Source organism: Alosa pseudoharengus, unplaced genomic scaffold, assembly GCF_046254945.1.
Source record: "Alosa pseudoharengus isolate Yale_2024_CS ecotype anadromous, Long Island Sound unplaced genomic scaffold, YU_APseudo_1.1 YU_APseudo_1.1_scf_23, whole genome shotgun sequence".
NCBI classification, from domain to species: Eukaryota; Metazoa; Chordata; class Actinopteri; order Clupeiformes; family Clupeidae; genus Alosa; species Alosa pseudoharengus.
Window position 1 is genome coordinate 19,043,469 of NW_027468685.1, and position 12,505 is coordinate 19,055,973.

The 12,505-nt window shown below is 39.7% G+C and overlaps 1 long non-coding RNA gene across 1 annotated transcript; it reads left to right on the forward strand.

The window, feature by feature from the left end:
• Positions 1 to 1,131: 1,131 nt before the first annotated feature.
• On the forward strand, positions 1,132 to 2,180 carry LOC143140153 (uncharacterized). Its single transcript, XR_012990551.1, has 3 exons — positions 1,132 to 1,263; positions 1,894 to 1,953; positions 2,073 to 2,180. It is a non-coding gene; the product is annotated as an uncharacterized LOC143140153 (long non-coding RNA).
• Positions 2,181 to 12,505: the final 10,325 nt, after the last annotated feature.

Here is a 12,505-nt window from a genome sequence, read left to right on the forward strand (position 1 = left end):
GCACATCACACAACACCTGAAAATAGTCCCTGTAGGCTATAACTTCCAGCAGCTGCAGCAGAATTTCTGCATGCCTTAAGTATATACAGTGCAACCGGAATTTTTTCAGACCCTTTCAGGTTTTCCACATTTCTCATCAATCTACACACAATACTCCAACACTCCACAAAAAAGCAGGTGTTTTGAGTGTTTTATAAATTTATGAAAAAAATAAACGACTGAAATATTCCATTTACATAAGTATTCAGACTCTTTGTTATGATGCTTGCAATTGAGCTCTGGTGCATCCTACATCTATCAATGGTCCTTGTGATGCTTCTACAACTTGATTGGAGTCCACCTGTGCCTAAATGAATTCACTGGACATATTAGAAGATATAAGGTCTCACAGTTGATGGTGTATGTCAGAGTGAAAACCAAGCCACGAGGTTGAGAGAATTGTCGGTTTACTTGACAGTATAAACATAAGAGTGACATGACATCATGGGCGGACTGGCCATCTGGCATACCGGGCATTTTCCCGGTGGGCCGACGCACCTTTTGGGCCGATAAAATAGGCTATATAATTTAATTATTTTGGCCAACGATCGGCCCAAAGGAAGGACAATCAGCGGCCCATTGGTTACATTTCCATATTGACACTCGACTGATCCAATAACAGCTCATGTCAAGCCCCACCCCTCGCATTTTGGCTCAGAGCCAAGATTCTGTGAGCGCATCAAAAGTTAATCGAAGTTGCCTACACGAAATTGCGGCGGGTGCCGGTAGCAGAGACTTTCTAATGTGGAGACACAGCACTCAAAAAATACTCCATAGAAATGCATGAGGCTAGTTTGTCACGCCAATATGGCCGTTGTCTACACATCCCACCCCTTCCTCGGCAAAACGTCGACATGTGTATATATTGAGCCAATCATGTGCAGGCCCGTCGCTAGAAGGCAAGCAAACCAAGCAATTGCTTGGGGCCCCGAGCTGGCCAGGGCCCCCAAGACAACGACTGGTTAAGAATAAAATGCAACGACAAACTGTGAGCGCCCCTTTGATAGTCATGCAGTAAAGTGCAACGACACTGTTACCGGCAATACCGGGATCCCCCTCAAGGGGGCCCCTCTCAGTAGTCGCTGACAGCAGCCAGCCAGGTTTGTGATCTCTGCTGCCGCGAAAATATAAGACAGGCAGTCATAATGAAGCGGAGTTATGCGTCCGGAAGCCAGAAAAGAAAGAAGAGAAAGGAAGAGGATGACAAGAAAAAACAAGATAGTGGTAAGTGATAAATTGAATAAAATAGCTCTACTTGTAATGGTGTAATGTCGCAGCAGGAAGGCTAGCCTAGCAAACATTTTTTATGTTAACTACCTGCTTGACGGCCAATGCTGCTTGTAACAAACTAGAACAGTTAGAGCAACCGAACGGACGGAATATGGTTACATACTGTAATATGTTTATTAACGGGATAAGGAAGACGCAGATCTTTCTAGAATCACTGTTTATCGTATTTAATGACATAACATTGCTATAGCTTTGTAATAGGTTTTGATGAAAGTGGCATAGCTTCTCTGTTATACTAACTATTCGACCGTGATAATCTATTTACCAAATGGGGGTTAGGAAAACCACACGATAAATTCCGTGCATCAAAGCAGACTGGAACATTCATGTCTAGCAGTATTCATGCACGCCAGCTGTTTACTGTCTTTAAAGTACCAGGTGCGTCTGTCTAATTCTCAAACAGCAGAATGCTTTTAAATGCTATGTTAAGCTACAAGTAGGCCTAGGTTAATGTATAACATTAGCTTGGGATGTTTTTACAGTAAGCATTGGTAGAAAGCAGCTGCATCCCTTCTAAATATCAAAATATGGAAATGCTAACATATCTTTTCTTTCTCCCTCAAGGTGCTTTGCTTAAATTTCTCAGCCCTCAGGCTCTTCCTAAGGATACCTCCACTGATGAAGGTAGAGTGAATTTCTCTCACTGAGCTGAGCTGTTAATGACCTTTTCCAATATGCTAACAGTGAAATGGTCAAACGTACTTCACAGGTAATTTCAGATTTTTTTTCAATTATTTTCCCAGGTACACCATAAACTTCATCCTCCATGCATGAGGAAGAAGCTGACATTGGATTTTATAGTATGGTGGTGTTTTTGCAAATGTTCAAAATGTTCAAAACTAATGCACAGTATATATATATGCAACACTGTCAACATTTTTTATTTATATAAAATAAAAAGTGTGGGTGAACTTAAACTGTATGGCTATGCTGTGGTTCCTGTAGGCTTTGCGTGCGGTGGTGGTGGTGGGGGGGCCTCCATGTCCATTTTGTTTGGGGCCCCCAAATTCCTTGAAACGGCCCTGATCATGTGGTGTGATGTGAATACATTGAGCCAATCATATGGTGTGTTGTGAAGACATCGTGCCAATCATGTGTTGCAATCTCGCCGCTGGAGCAAGATTGGTGTCGTGAAGCCTTGCGCACGCGCATTTCTACCGAAATGCATGCCCGACGAGTGCCCAAAGCGTTGTCAAATGGGCGCCGAGTGGAGGGACTTGCCTAAAAGGACCTTGCCGGTAGTGACAATAGTGTAAAAGTAACACCAATGTAGAAGCTTCAAAAATACAATATTGCAAGTAGGCTAGCATATGTCAGCAACATGTTGAAGTCTGTTGAGTTTGAACGAGGATGTAAGCAAGCATACAGAGCAGAGGGACAGTGAGCAGGTGGTGCAGCCTAGTTGAGACTACATGATAAGAACTCAGTGGTGGAGCAGGTAGGCTATGTGTGACAATCCATGCTGACGATGATGGTTATGATGAATTGCGATAATGTAATGATAGGCTAATGATAACATAGTATTAAGGCCGTGCTGTGATTATAATAACAAATAGCGCAACTTAAATGTTCTAAATGAATGATTTGAAAACCCGGACAGCAAAAGAGTGTCAAATCGATGTTAATTGTTGATCAGATCAGTTTCCGTCAGACGAAAAAATTCAACATCGATGACATGAGTGGTGGTTGGTCTCATGGTAAAGATGGGCTAAAAGACTGTAGACTGACAGAAATGTAGGCTACAAAACATCAAGTCATATTCATGCACAAGCCAACTAAGCTATATAGTAACCTATACAATAGGCTACTGGAAGACATTAAAGATAATTAGTTAATGTATACTGTTCCAAGATGTACCAGCAATGTAGGTAGTTAGTATAGCTTACAGAAATAAATAATTTCCAGCAACAGCCCTGTTTATTTCGTGTTGTTTCAGTTGTCCTACAGTGATTAATGTCTACCTCGGTAATTTAGCTATTTACACATAGGCTTCAGTAACTGTTTGGTGCTGCTGTCTGTTGAGCATTGTATAGTTTAAATCTAGCCTATTGAATAATTTGAAATGACACTTTGAATTCAAGCAGAAATTCTTCTTTAATAATTGCTTGTATAGCCTACTTGAATATGGAGATCATGTGCTCCATGGCTACCTCTGATCAGTCAGAGTGATAGCCAATGAGGCCTACATCACTTTAGGTGCTCCATGACAGTTGAAAATATGCATATTTAAGGGTAATGCAAAGTTTTTGTATTTAAATAGGTGTGCCCGACCGATTTGAGGGCCGCTTGGGCCAAATATGCCAGGGTCGATTTTTGGTCCCAGTCCGCCCCTGCATGACACTGTCATGAATGTGTCATAAACAAGTCATAAACGTTTATGACATAACGCTTCTGTCATTAAGTGTCATTCAGTTTTTGTCATAACAAGTCAGAGTTAGGTTTAGGTTTAGGGTTAGGGTTAGGAAATTAGAATTAAAATGTATTTTGCTTGGTAGTTGTTTAAACTATTATGCACTGGCCAGTTGTTCTCGCCCCACTATTCCCATCTAAAAGTCAAATAAAATAAAAGTTAAAAAAGAGGAGATATGAAAAAGACACAGAGTGGTTTAAAACTTTAGTTTAATTTTTCATTAAAACCTTTTGGATGTAGTGTTTGAAGTTTTAAAATCCACAATCTCTCTGCTCTTTTCCTCTGTAAAATGGTCCAGCCTGGGTTCCCTTCAAGGCCACAGAACCTCAAATGTGCGATGTTGTGCATCTGGAAGTGTGTGACGAGGTAAGTGTTGAGTGTATTTTTGTGTATGTTGTGCAGATGTTGTTTGAGGCGTGTGCGTAGTGTAGGTCCAGTTTCCCCGATGTACAACATGTGACAGTGAGTGCAGGTGATAACATAAACTAAATTGGGAGTGTCTAAATTTCATGGGTTAGTGGGTGCAGAACAGTGACTATGGATATTGGTGATGAATAAGTGAGGGGTGAAATGTAGGTTTTCTTTAGGGGGTGGGGGTTGTAAGTGACGGGTGAAGGTGGTGCGTATGAGGAGGTCTTTGAGGTTTTTATTGCGTCTAAATGCGGAGATGAGTGTGTGGTTCCTTTGAGAAGATGAGAGAAGCATAAAGAAGGACAACTATCAGTGCAGCACTCTACCAATCAGGCCTTTATGGTAGAGTGGCCAAATGGAAGCCATTTTATGCCGGGAGTTTGCCAAAAAGCAACGACTCTCAGACCATGAGAAGTAAAATCTGGTCTGATGAAACGAAGACTGAACTATTTGGCCACAATTCCCAACGGCGTGTGTGGAAGAAACAAGGCACTGAGCTGTACTGATGGTTATCCTTCTTTACGCTTCTCTCATCTTCTCAAAGCAACTCATCTCAGGATCTCATTCATAGTGACCATTAGGTCCTTGGTTACCTATCTGACCAAGAAGCTAGTAATCAAGGATCTTTGCTATGGTCACTCGTATGGTAGCTGAGGTAGTATATTGAGAATGTGCAGAGTGCTTTGTGTTCAAATGCAGCTTTTTATAGGTGATTTGTTCCGAAATAGTGCAAATCCAACAAAACATCACTTCATTTCCCCCCCCAGATGCTTTCCTGTATAGTGATCCCATGGGCTCTCCCCAGATTGCCTTTAAGCTTTCTTTTCAGACAATACAGTTACTTCTCTCCTGTATGGCTTACAGTCACATGTTCAGTGAGATAGTTATGGAAATAATCAGTGGTCATATAAAGGTTTAAAATGCTTCAAATGTCAAGTTATGTTATGTCAAAGTGACCCCAGAATAAATAAATCAATAGAATGCTAACTCTATAGGTGGTCACATATTAGACGTTACCATAGTTGGTACGTTTTCTGGACATTTGCCTACCCCATTGCTATTGCCCCAGTGTGTTAGCATTTAAACAAAACAGCCATGTGGATAATTTCATCAAGGGTAATTTCTAGCAAACTATTCAATTAAACAAACTCAAAGTATATTTTGTGAGAGCCAAGTTGGTGCAAAACTTTAGACAAAGTGTGAGCATAATAAAATGTGAATAGAGCAAAGTACATCCACATTCCCAGCAGAACGCTGCTCTTTTCATCACCCAATACTATGCAATTACTTTTTCCCTGTAATCTATCCATATTTGCAATTAGCTCCTTTACAAGCTAATGTATGAATGAATACATTTTAATCGGCCATTTATCAAACAAGAACTATGCTGACACTGCGCGCTGGCCTTTTTCGTTTTTAAATGGCTATTTTGTTAGCATTGGTAAATAAACACTTCATTAACATTAATTATCACCTGGAGAGAAGAAATACTCTTTTGTGATTGGCTGGTGGGGTGGCTATTAATTCTGAATAACGTGACACCTATGAAGTAGATCTGGTAAAAAAAGTTTAATCACCGTTCCATATTAATGCTTATGAATGGTAATCATATGTATGGTCATACAGATGCCTCTAAGACTGATGTTACTAACATGATGACTAACAATATGTTGGAGTTACACAGTCACTGATGACCTCTGTCTCTCTCTCATCTTAACATATAGCAGATGGCATAAGACAAAGCATTAAAGGACATATACTTACGTCAAAGCCCAGCTCTGGCAGGGAACACGTGGAAGGGACCCCCGCTGAACACCGCTCACCAACCTTGAGTCTGATTCTGCATCTAGACACACTTGGTGTCTCAAGCACTCCTTCTTAAGCAAATCACAAAAGGTGAACTGAGTCCTTTCAGCTCCATTCTCACATCATCAATGCGTTTTACAGATGTGTGGTCCCCCCCCCCCCCCACCCCACCCAACACACACACCCGATTCAACAACAGCTGTTTCTATAGAGCAGGTAGATGTCAGGACTGCAAGGCCAAGTTGCTTCAGATGTGACCTGGCTGATCTCAACATGACAACGACAAAAGATGTGCACAGAATCTGAGACAGCATTTACAAAGGGTCTGCTCAGTTTCTTCCCTATTGTATTATAGTGGCAGTATTTAAAATATGCCTCGTTCTGCAGTATACGGGCAGTTCCAGCGTTATGGATGTGACAATTGGACTCATATTGGTAAACAAAATGCCTTAGAGTGGGGGCAAAATTAGTATCAGTGAATTAATTTGCATAACTTTTAATGCAACCTCTGTCCTCTGAATACTGAGAAATCCTCAAATTTCATATAATCAATTTCATCCTAAGAATACAAGGCATTTTATCAGCGTTATGGATGTGACATGAAATGGACACACTTTTGTGAGAGATTACAGGTTTTCTACAAACTCTGTGAATTTTGAAGGAAACTGCTGAAACTATGATATATGTACCATGAAGGAGACTTGAATGAACACAAAAAGTGTGTTTTTGAAACTATGCGTCATTTTCGTAATGCATTATGTAGGAAAAACTGGCGTTATGGATGTGACGGTTTTACGTTATGGATGTGACATGTCTGAACCAGTCCAAGACAAACTACATAAAACACATAATTAAGTAGTGAATTTTGATATGAAACAATTGAAATAGTAATCATGAAAAACTAGAGATGAAATTATTGCTTCCTCAGTGCCCACTAAGATCCGCAGGAAAAATCCGGACAACAAGTCATTTAAAATATAAAAAAGAAATTTATTTTTTCTTTTTACTGTCATCAATTTTGGTCAGTGATTCCCGGGTTACTGAAACACAAGGGAACATGAAACTTGGTGGCCACTCCCCTAAATAACTAGCCCTACCTGAACCGTTGCACCCAAGATGACAAAATATTTATGGTATGTTAGTCTCAAGAGCCCGCATTAACCTAACCCATACCCACTCATTAGTGATTTGCACACATAAAGTACATGCATGCGCACGTGCACACATGCACACACACGCACATGTGCACACACACACACACACACGCACGTACAGTCGCACACATACAGACAGGCAAGCACACACACACACATAAACACATACAGACAGGCAAGCACACACACACACACACACACACACACACACACACACATGCACAAACACCCACCCACATGAATGCAGATACATAAACACACACACACAGGCACGCATACGCATGTGGGCATGCAAACACACACGCACACACACACACACACACATAAACACACAAACACAGGCACGCATACGCACATGCACACACACAGACACACACACACACTCTTATAAACAAAAGCAAACTCACATATGCACACATTTACATGCACATGAGTTGCAGGAGTAGGAGATGGAGACAAATTGACTAGTGTGATTTATTTTTGCGAAGAGAATATGCAGGACTGAGAGGCGGTCATATTTTGTACCGCTATGCGGTACATCTAGTTTATTGCTGCCCTTACTCATGTTACTCTGTGGGTAGCTGTAGCTACAGAGGATCTGACACTTCAAATGCTGTCATATCGCGTCACATTTAAAATTAAACTGTGTTAAGCAGACGTGAACGGCAAGCTGAACAGATCTGCAACAGAAGGAGGTTGCTATGTTAACTCCAGCTGCAAAGTCAGCCATCTTCACCAGCTAACACGATAATCCAGTTACTGTACAACATTAGTATGACAGTTACAGGAAGATAATCGCTCAGATTTTCGTGATTAGGCCACTTGAAAATAGGCTATGTCTAGGCTAATCACTGGAGGTATTTTAATATTATGTTTGTTTTGCTAATGGTTAGGCAACGCCTCCCTGTGGTTTTGATCAACCTAATAATCTTTGAAATGTCAATTGTAAACACTAAGTAGAAATGCGTTGAAACTGACATGCCACCAGAACAGACGTTTTATCGGCTTTGAGGTATAATAAAGTCCCCAGTCTTGTAAATTCACATTATGTAACATCCATAACGTCACATCCATAACGCACCATTAAAGGTTTTAAAAGTAAAAAAGGGGCACAATTTGGTCATCACACTTTACATTGATATAAATCAGCTTTGCACAGACACTATGGACATTGTCGCATCAACACTGTATGTGTAGCATAAACTTTTCCTATAAAACGTTATGGATGTGACATGGCCATGGAACTTGCTGACTTAAAAACAAAAGCCTTACAAATGTAAGGAGTTGTGGTCTTAAAGGCAAGCTGAGCATAGACATTACTCTACCATTCCCTTGTCAATCTGGAATTTGTCAAATGACACAATTTGTTTGAACATTGGGTCCATTTATCCACTTTTGAAATATGTATAATATTACCATGTGAAATATGTTGTTTCTGTATGGTTGCACACCATATTTATGATGTAAAAAGAGTGTCATTCTCCATCAAATTCAATCAGATCAGTTACAAACAATAAAATATAGACCTAAATGAAGATTTTAACAACAGTTCTATTTGCGTATGCACAACTTTTTTTTTCCATGGTAAGGATGACCTTTGCATGGAATTGCCCATACCTGTCTATAGCTGGTTCCAGTAAATCAATATTTTTTGGCTGTTGTTTGTTAGGTGAAAGACTCTGTTGTGTAACTTGTGTTGCTAAGGCAAACCACATCACAAATAACTTTTTTTGTCCATCCATGACTTTGTTCTTTTTTAAGCAAGTATGCTCTTTGTCTTGCTTCTCATTAGAAGGCATGTTTAATTATCAGCTGCTAATCTTCTTGCCTATCATGGTTTGGGATCAAATGAAGGACCAATTATAAGCAGCACTGTTTTCTTTTAATCATTCTCTGAGCGCGTCTGAGTCAGACGTAACCTGGGCGGGACAGCTGCTCCTCTGCCAGGTAGCCCTTTCATCATGTCAGATGCCTCTACAAATTAGGCCCAAAATCACATTCATGTGACCATTTTCAAGACTTTTTAAATTAAAATTAAAAATCAAACCTTTCATGACCTCATCTTTATTTCTCTTTCTTTAAAAAAAAAAGTTGAAGTGAAGTGTGTAGGAATCACAAGTAAATGACTAATTGTATTAATCCACCCTCACTGAACATCTGTTTTATAAGTATTTCATATTGTTTCCAGGAACACACACTGAATCTTTGTTGGTCATCACAGTTCGAGCTTCTTTTTCTCTGAACCAGTGATAAAGCTAATCTTCTGCCCTAAGAAATCCCCAGGGGAGTCTTAACAGAGAGCTATTGTTTGTCAGTCTTGGCCGCCAATTGTAATAACTTCATTAAAACCAGTGTCAGAGCAAGCTCTACCCTCCATTAGAACACTTAGGTTTGATAAAGAACTCGACAACAGGAAGCTCACAGTCTTGTCAGTTTGAATAATTGCCGACTTAATGTGTGTGTGTGTGTGTGTGTGTGTGTGTGTGTGTGTGTGTGTGTGTGTGTGTGTCTGTGTCTGTGTGTGTGTGTGTGTGTGTGCGTGTGTGTGTGTGTCTGTGTGTGTGTGTGTGTGTGCATGAATGTCTGCATGTGTGCCAGGGATGTGTGAGCATGCATACCTGTGAATGTGTATTTGATATTGTGTGTGCGTGTTTCATTGCTTCATTGCATAACTATGTTGATATTTCTCTGTGAATGCCTGTGCCCCTTAAGTTGCTTTTTGAGCGTTTGTGTTTTTTTTTTTTTTTTAAACACAATTGGGGGAAAAGGGAGAGTTTGTTTCAAAGTTTCAAGTTTTAAGCATCAGAAGTATCATCTAAAGCATCGGAGGGCCTTGTGATCTTTAGAGGCAATTAATAATTCAGCAAGAGCTGTGGGTTAAAGCCTCTGGAGTTATGGTAAAAATATTTCTGTGGGACAAAGAACAGTTTGCCACTGCGCTGCAAAGTCACGCACGGCTCTGTGCGGTGGGCCGCGTGATTTCAAAATAAAAATGCGGTTTCAAAGTAAAAGTCTTCCAAAACAAGGAATAAAAAACTTAAGAAATACATTACAGTTTTTCTCGATTGTTTACACACATTTTCTGAAAGCATGCCTCATACTCTCAGAACTCTGCACACTAATAAAAAAGTACACACACAATGGGAAAACCCCTCAATTCTCCTGCAAAATGAAACTTTACATTCAAAACTATGTTATTTCTTCTCAAAATGGTATTTTGTTTTCAAATGACAAACACAAACCATCATATGAATAGACATTTATAAGAACCAGTTGAACACTGACATGCTCAATGTAAAGTATGATGAATGGAAAACACTTCTTCTCCATTCATCATAATGACTTAAGCCTTTTTTGTTCAGTGTTACACTTACTACAGACAGTACATACAGACAGTACTACAGACAGTGTGTTGTAAAATATTTAAGAATATTGTTTTTATACTCAGAACACACAAATACACTGTAACAAATATATTTTATTTTTCCCCACAAAAACAATGTATACAGTGTACATCCCAAACCAACATAAAGTTGCACATACAGTGGTCTACAATATAAGTATATGTTCTCTTTTGATTCTGTGAGGGAAATCTGGTCTCTGCATTTATCCCAATCCGTGAATTGAAACACACACAGCACACAGTGAACACACAGTGAGGTGAAGCACACACTAACCCGGAGCAGTGAGCTGCCTGCTACAGCGGCGCTCGGGGAGCAGTGAGGGGTTAGGTCAAGTCAAGTCAAGTCAATTTTATTTGTATAGCGCATTTAACATGCACAGAGTGCAACCCAAAACGCTCCACACATAAGACATTGTCATTGACACATAGACTAACAAAGACAATAGATGCCGGACGGAGCGGCATAGTCGCCAGCGTACCCGTGACACCAAGACATACATTTAAGAAATAACAAACACAAAAGATGCCGGACGGAGAGGCGTAGCCGCCAGCGTACCCGTGACACCAAGACATACAAGACAGACAACAAACAAATTAATAAATAAAAAAAATAATAAAAAAATTAGTCCAATTTCGGTAACACTTTACTTGACGGGTGAGTTCATAACACATTCATAGCAGCTGTCATAAACTGCACATAAAACATTCATGACTGTTTCATGAGACATGACTCAACATTCATACCAGACCTTTCATGAATGTGGAAGACAGAACGACAAAAATGTGTCAAAATAAAAGTCAATGTCAATGAGTCAATGTGCTACTCCAGTGCCAAAAAGACAGAACATGGTCAAGCAAATCATTTTTGTTTCATAAAAATGTATTTGTTTTATGATACCTTTGCAGATGATTTCTCATCTTTTGCTACTGGGAATGTCCAACCGTTCCAGGTTACACAAATACGGGTCAGCTGAATGTAGGCTAGTTTACCTCCCAGTGTTAAATTCAGTGATTATGAATACTTCACAACTTGTATAGTAAAGTGACATTCGATGTAGACTTCATAAGATATTCATGAAATATTTACAAAGGCTGGAGAGAAAAACGGCAATGCTGCTTTGCGATTGTTGGACTTTTATTTTGACAAGTTGTCATCGTTCTGTCTTCCACATACATAAAAGGTTTTTGTCACCAGACTTAATCATATTTTCATAAATAAAAATGTTCAGTAATGAACTTGCAAAGACACTTAAGGGAATATGATAGTGTTATACAGTGCAGTACCTATGGCTTGCATTTGTTCTTCTTGCCCCACTTTACACTATAGCTTCTTAATTAAACAATTGAAAAATGTACACATGCCTTTTCCATTCTTGGTTGACCATGGTTCTCTGCTGTCCTGCAGAGGAAAAGCCATTCAACAAGTTGCGATATGCTTCACACCAGACCACACAGTGGGTTCTTTGTTTCAGGTATATGAAACAGTCATGGGTTCCCCATACCTGATCTAATTCTGCTTTTCTGGATGTACTTGTTGTGCATGTGTTATCTTGCCTCTCCTGGAGGTCATGGCTCGCACTCTCAGAGCCATTTTCTCTGTGACCTCATGTGTATAAACGTGAATATATGAGGCACCGAGAAACCAAACAAAGTGAAGTAGCCTATTCTCACATGCTTGTCAGCTACACTAATGGTGGTCTTAATTAAGCCTAATTTCACGTTCTTCTTAAAGTGACAGGAACTCAATTAGACCTACACACCACAAATGTAATGACATTACAGACAAGTGTAACTTAAAAACCAATATGAAGTATTCAAATTACTGAATATTTTTTGCTATTATTATTATTCAGATCATAAATACTATAAATGATTAACAAAATATATAAAGCTTAGTGCATATGAATAAAATATTAAACCTAAGACATAAGCCATCACTTTCTGTGTGTGTGTGTGTGTGTGTGTGTGTGTGTGTGTGTGTGTGTGTGTGAG